Here is a 6,556-nt window from a genome sequence, read left to right as displayed (position 1 = left end):
TCCTCAGCCCCTTTTTATGGTCTCTTTGTGCTGAGTCACTCTGGGGGCAGAACCAATTGTGTCCCAAGTTGGGTCCCCCACCAGCCAGAAGTGTTCCATGGAGTCATCTGGCCAAGTTGACACAATGTATCAACCACTACAGTTGTCCAAACCATCCTGGTTACATACATAGAAACATCTCTTTCCCCCACTCCCTCTCCTGTCCTCCTCATCTCAGTAATTCATTCCTTTTGAACACATTCATTCCTTTTTCATAGTATCTATTGTTCAGATTTTTTTGCTCTGTCAGGTTCTTACACTATAGAACAGTATAATATTTGTACATGTGGGTCTGATTTGTTTCACTTGTGTGTATGGTCTCTAGTTGCATTCATTTACTGATAAAAGTGTCAAATTTATAATTCAATATTTTTTATGATAAAAACCTCTATTAAATTATGTTCCTTTATAAATATCCTTAAAAAACCTTTCTGAAATATCATAGGTTTGCTTTTTTTTCTATTAAAGAACACAAAAGTTACTCATTTTGAACATTCAATAAGAAATCATACTAAATGATAATCAAGGAAGACAATATTAGATTGTTAAAGTTGTAAAAGTAGTACTGTTTTAATGTAACTATACATAGTACAAATAGTAGTACAATATAAATATCAGTAATCAAGATTGAGATCTAAAATGAACTATGCACAAAATAATTCATCTTGTGTCCTATAAAAAGAAATATGACAATTCATGAATGTTGTTTCTTTGTTTATGAATAGTTTTTTTTAAAATAAGGAAAAATAACCTCTATAAAGAATTTGAACATAGAAGAAATATACTTCAACATAAAAAGTATATATATATGATAAACCCACACCTAACATGATACTGAAAAACCTGAAAAAAAGTCCTCTGAAACAGGATAAAAATGCCTAATTTCACCTCTTTAATTCAACATGATAGTGGAAGTCAAAGATAGAGAAGAAAAAAATAATGAAAAGCACTACACAAAAATGGAGGATATAAAATTACCTGTTTGCAGAGCACGCAGCACTATATGCGCTCATAACTTCAGAAAAAGCATGGGATGAAATGCTATATACAAAATTGGGTGACTTTTGTACAACAATATCAGTTTGCAAAGATGATCATCGTTTTGGTCAGTTTTTTTTTGCTGGGAAAAAATAACAAACCCACAATTTCAAGGTGGAGAGGTTGATTTTGGCTCACAATTTCAGAAATTCTTACTCATGACTGACTGGCCCCAAGTAGAGGGATCATGGTGGAAGAGCATTATGCAGAGAAGCTGTTCAGTCCATGGCATCTGAGATGCAGAGAACAGAAGAAAGGTCAAAGAGGAAGGGGCAGGGACCCAGTGTAATCCTCAAGGTCATGCCCTTATCACCTGCTTCACTCAACTAGGCCCTACCTGATAATAGCCCATTCAGTTATAAACTTATCAGTGGGTTAACTGCTGAAGAAGTCAGCACTCTCAGGCCAGCCAAATAGCTCAGTGGATTAAAGCGCCTGCACAGGGGCCAGGGGTGTGATCCCAGGGCCTGCCATGCCTCCCCCACCCCCGGAGCATGCTGACATGGTAATTGAGACTGGGTGTGGTAGGGCCCACCTGTAATGCCAGCTCTTGGGAAGCTGTAAACAGGCAGATCACTATGAGTCCTATTTGGTAGTGAGCCCCTGAACACCCTGTAAACCCTTCCCTAAAAATACAAAAAAAAAAAAAAAAAAAAAAAAAAAGTTAGCACTCTCATAATCTAGTAATTTCTCCAAGTCATTAAATGCAGTTGAATTGATAATTGTGATTAACCAGGACAATCATGAAAGTAATCCATATCATAGAATCTACAAACAAAACAACTAGTAATAAAGCTATCCAAGTACACGAAAGACTTTTCTAATATAGAGGATAGTAATGAAAAATTTGACAGAGACATACAAAAAAAGAAAATAACTCCAATGCTCATGAATTAGAAACAAATGAATAGTTTAGAAATGTCCATGCTACCTAAAGCAGATTATTACAGATTCAGAGAAATTCTCACCAAAATATTAATAAAATTCTTAGGAAAACTGCAAAAACATCTAAAAGTTTAAAGATATTGAATAGCAAATATCTTGAGCAACATGACCAAAGCTGAATGAATTGCAGTACCTGATCTCAGGATTTAATGTGGGTGGATGATAACCCATACTGCATGCTAACACAAAAATTGACATGGACAAGTAAAGAGAATGGAAATCCTTAAATAAATCCACATACTGAGAGCCAACAGATTCTCATACAGAAAGAACAACCATTTCAAAATTGGCATTGTAGTGGTTGATGCATTGTGTCAACTTGAGAAATTAAAAGCTTAACTAAATCAGCTCAGCAATTCCACACCTTGGGGCATGGAGGTGCCTCCCTAGGGTGTGGATGCCCCTCCCTAGAGAGTGGAGGGCCCAACCTAGTGTGACTCAGCACAAAAAGGATATAAAAGGGAGTTGAGGAAGGATCTTACATGTCACTTCCTTGGAGGAACTCTAGTCTTTGCAGTCATCATAGAAGGACAGGAGGGAAGACTGCTAGAGATTGCAACTGCATCTTCCCTATTTGCTCGTTGCTGTTTTCTGTAGCCATGAACTTCTGCCCTCTGCCATGTGAAAGTCTGCCTTGGAGCCAGCAGAGGATAGACTAAAACCTCCACTAACTATAAGTTAAATAAACCTTCCTTTTATTAATTTTGGGTCTCAGGTGTCTTGTCCCAGAAATGAGAGAAAAGTAACTGAGACAGGCACTGAGAAAACAGGAACTACATAAAGAAAAATGAATGTGGATCTGTACCTCCTGTCATGTATAATACTCAACTCAAAATTAATCAAGTAACTAAGTATAAAGACTGAATGATGAGATGACTAGAAGAGAACATAGTGAAAACATTTGAAAGCCACAATACAGTTAATTTTTTTTTTATTGTACTAAAAGCTTAAGGCAAAAAGTCAAATTTGGTGAATGGGATTATCACCTAGTTTAGAAGCTTCTTCTCAGAAGATAATCAGACTAATGACTACTTAGAGAATGGAAGAAAATGTTTGCAAATAATTCTTTTGATAGAGAGAAAGATTTTTCCTCTGTCAACAGCATGTATGCCTGTTGTTTTACATTTATTGAAAGGTGTTTTTCAGGTCAGGCCTGATATAGATGTATGACCTGATTCAGTTATACTACTTCTGCATGTTTGCCTAACGACATTAAAAGAGCAGACCAAAGAGATGCTGTACTATTTGTAGTAACTATGGTATGGAATCAGTCCTAGAGTCCATCAAAGGATGAATGGATAAAGATAATGTGGTAGATATTCAGTGAAACAATAGTGAAATATAAAGGGGGGGGGGAAATCCTGCCATTTTTAGCAACATACATGGCACATGAAGATCTAAAAGTGAAATAACCAAAACATAAGAGGACAAATACCACATGTCCTTTTTTTACACATGGAAGATAAAAAAAATTGTTCTGTAAGTTGAATTGTATTTACTAGAGCCCTAGGATGGATTGAGAGTAGAAAAGATACTTATATTAGTTGTGACAATAGGCTCAAACACTGTAAGATAGGATGAGTAATTTTTAGGGTTGAAGGGTGATGATAGTTCACAATAACCATGTACATGATTTTATAAAAAAACAGAAGAGCTCAAAGTCTCCAAACAAAAATGATAAGGTTCTGGAAATTAAAATTACTTGTTTTATCTAATTTTAATAGATAACACTTTGTGCCTGCATATGTTGACGTATGCTATAGTTGTGGTGATTAGTGGATTGTCAATTTGAGTGGGAACACCCAACTAAATTGAGTCAGCATGGTTCTGGGTGTGAAAGAACCACTTTTTTCTCTATACATGTTGGATTTACAGTGATACTCCTGTTTCAGCTTCCCCAGAGCTGGAATTACAGGCATGTGCCACCACACCCAGTCTCAGTGGTGGGCTCATTGCACCTGGGGGTGGGTCCTGAACAGTATGTGGTCCAGGGATGGAACTTTCAGTCGCTGTGTTTGCTTACGCAGGCACTTAGTTGGCTGAGCTATCTCACCTACCCTGAAAGTCCTTCTTTAAGGAAAAATGTCAGAATAATATAAAAGGAGAACTGGAGGGAAGGACTTCATCTGATTTTCCTCAGAGGAACTTTGGCTGTTCTCTTCCCCAGAGCTGCTGTCCTTGTCTTTGCCTTGAGCATTGTCTCCTGGCTTTCAGCATAGATTCTTCAGCTTTCAGCGCCAGTCTTTCAGCCTATGGCCAGAGACTCTTTTAGCTTCTGGTACCAATCCATCAGTCTTTCAACTCAGAGCCTTTAGCCTTCTGTCATGGATCCTTTGGCCTGATGCAGATTCCTATAGAACATCACCTTGGGCTCCAAGGCTTTTGACTGCATCCTTCAGATCTCTAGAATGAGGGCAGATCTTTTGCATTCTTCTGAAATTTGACTCTGGGTAGCCATTGTTGGCCAATCTTGTAAACTTCAATGAGCTGCTTCAAATCTGATTCTTAGCACTTTCAGTGTTTTGAGGAAACTTAACTGAGCCCTACAAATTCTTGCCAGCACTTATAAAACAGTTCCATGTTATTTGAAAAGAAAAGTTAAAACATATCATCTCTTGTATAATCCGTAATCAATGGTTGCTAGCACTGAGAAGTATGGCAAAGGTAAAGCTAGGACACAATGGAGTTGCATAGGAATTGTACCGGATTGTGGTGGTATTTATTTATTTATTTATTTATTTATTATTTTTTGCAGTACCAGGGATTGAACTCAGGACCTTGAGTGGGGTGGCATTTAGATGAATGCATACATGTGGTAAAATTAATATCACATGCATATACAAATAAAGTTCATGAGAAAAATAATGAGATCCACTAAGGTTGGCAGTTAAGCTAGTAAAAGAGTATGCTACTAACCTTATCTCAATTATTATGCTGTAATTATGAGTGATATCATCTTAGGAGTACTCTGGGTAAAGGTATATGGTCATTGTCTTAGTTGCGTTTCTCTCCTTGCTGAGAAAAAATAGAGGTTTCAGTCCATAATTTATTGGCTCTGAGACAAGGTGGCAGGGCAGACCCTTACAGAGGAGAAAGTTCACGGTGGGTAGAAGTTAGCACATCTACAAGGCATGCCTTAACAGAGTCATCCCACCCTTTTATGATACCCAGGCAACTGGGATTATAGTGGTGCCAAAACAGTGGATTGATTTAGTAATCACTCACCCCTCATTTCAACACCTCTAACCCTAATACTGCACCATGAATCAATTGCACACTGTAGATCTAGCCACCACTAAAAAGCCCCATCCGTGACTGCATGAGGCTGTAGGAGGACATCCAGACACAAGCCGTAATAGTCATTACCTGCACTATTTTTGCAACTTGCACTTTTTGTTTTGTTTTGCTTTTGTTTTTGTTTGCAGGACCTTGGGAATGCCAGAAGAGCACTGTACCATTAAGTTGCACCCTCAGACCTAAATTTACAACTTTACTGTGAATGTATGAGTATTTGAAAACAAAACACTTTTGAAATTATATAGCTTATGGTATTTTCTTTTCAGAGCACTTTTGAAAATAAGGATTTTCAATATTGCTTGATCAGATACAGCCAAATGCATATTCATTGAGTTCAGGATAATGCAGAGAAATACCATCTTTGTGGGCCCTTTCTGCTTGTCTCTTTCTCTAAATTACCGTATTCTCTGCCTTCTCAATGGACTCCTTAGCCATGGACTTTCCCAAACTGCAGACTTTGTACTCCTTGAAACACCATCTAACAAAAAGAAATATCTTTAAGACAACAGATTTATTTTTGTGTGTTAACTAGTAAAATTACAATTAATTATTTTCATTGGAGTGCTTTAAACAATGTTGAAAACGAAGACATCAAATGTGAGCTTTTTAATTAATTTATTGAGAAACAAATAGCAATGAGACAGTTTCAAAACCAATTACTAAGACAGCTTCAATAATTAATGCATTACATATTGTTGTCTTCATAGTGGCCACTCATAGTATAAGATGCAGACATGATATCTCGTCCAAACACTACAAGTACAAATCTTTCTTCTCATTGAATTAAGGGAAAGCAGCTGTATATCTATCCTAACCATTTTGTATATACAGATACAAAATGGTCCTTCATTTGTATCCCCCCTCTTTTTTTTTTTTTTTTTTTTTTAAACCAGGAATTGAATTCAGGTCCTTGCACTTACCAGGGAAGCACTTATTCTATGGAACCATCTCCCCAGCCTCCCTTTTTTTCTTTACTTTTGTCAGAGAGGGGTATTCCATTGCCAGTTATTGATAGATATTTAAATTGCTTCTATCTACTAGCCACTGTGAATAGTGCTGCAATGAAGAGGAACATGTGAATATTATTTCATGGTACTGATTCCAATTCCTTAGGTTATATACCCAGAAGTAGAATTGCTCCATAATACAAAACTGTTATTTGAATTTGTAATATCTAAATGTTTAAATTTACATATATTTTTCTTATGGCTGTTCGCTCTACATCTTTACCTCACAC

This window comes from Octodon degus, unplaced genomic scaffold (genome assembly GCF_000260255.1).
Source record: "Octodon degus isolate 3935 unplaced genomic scaffold, OctDeg1.0 scaffold00009, whole genome shotgun sequence".
NCBI lineage: Eukaryota > Metazoa > Chordata > Mammalia > Rodentia > Octodontidae > Octodon > Octodon degus.
This window is presented reverse-complemented; position numbering follows the sequence as displayed.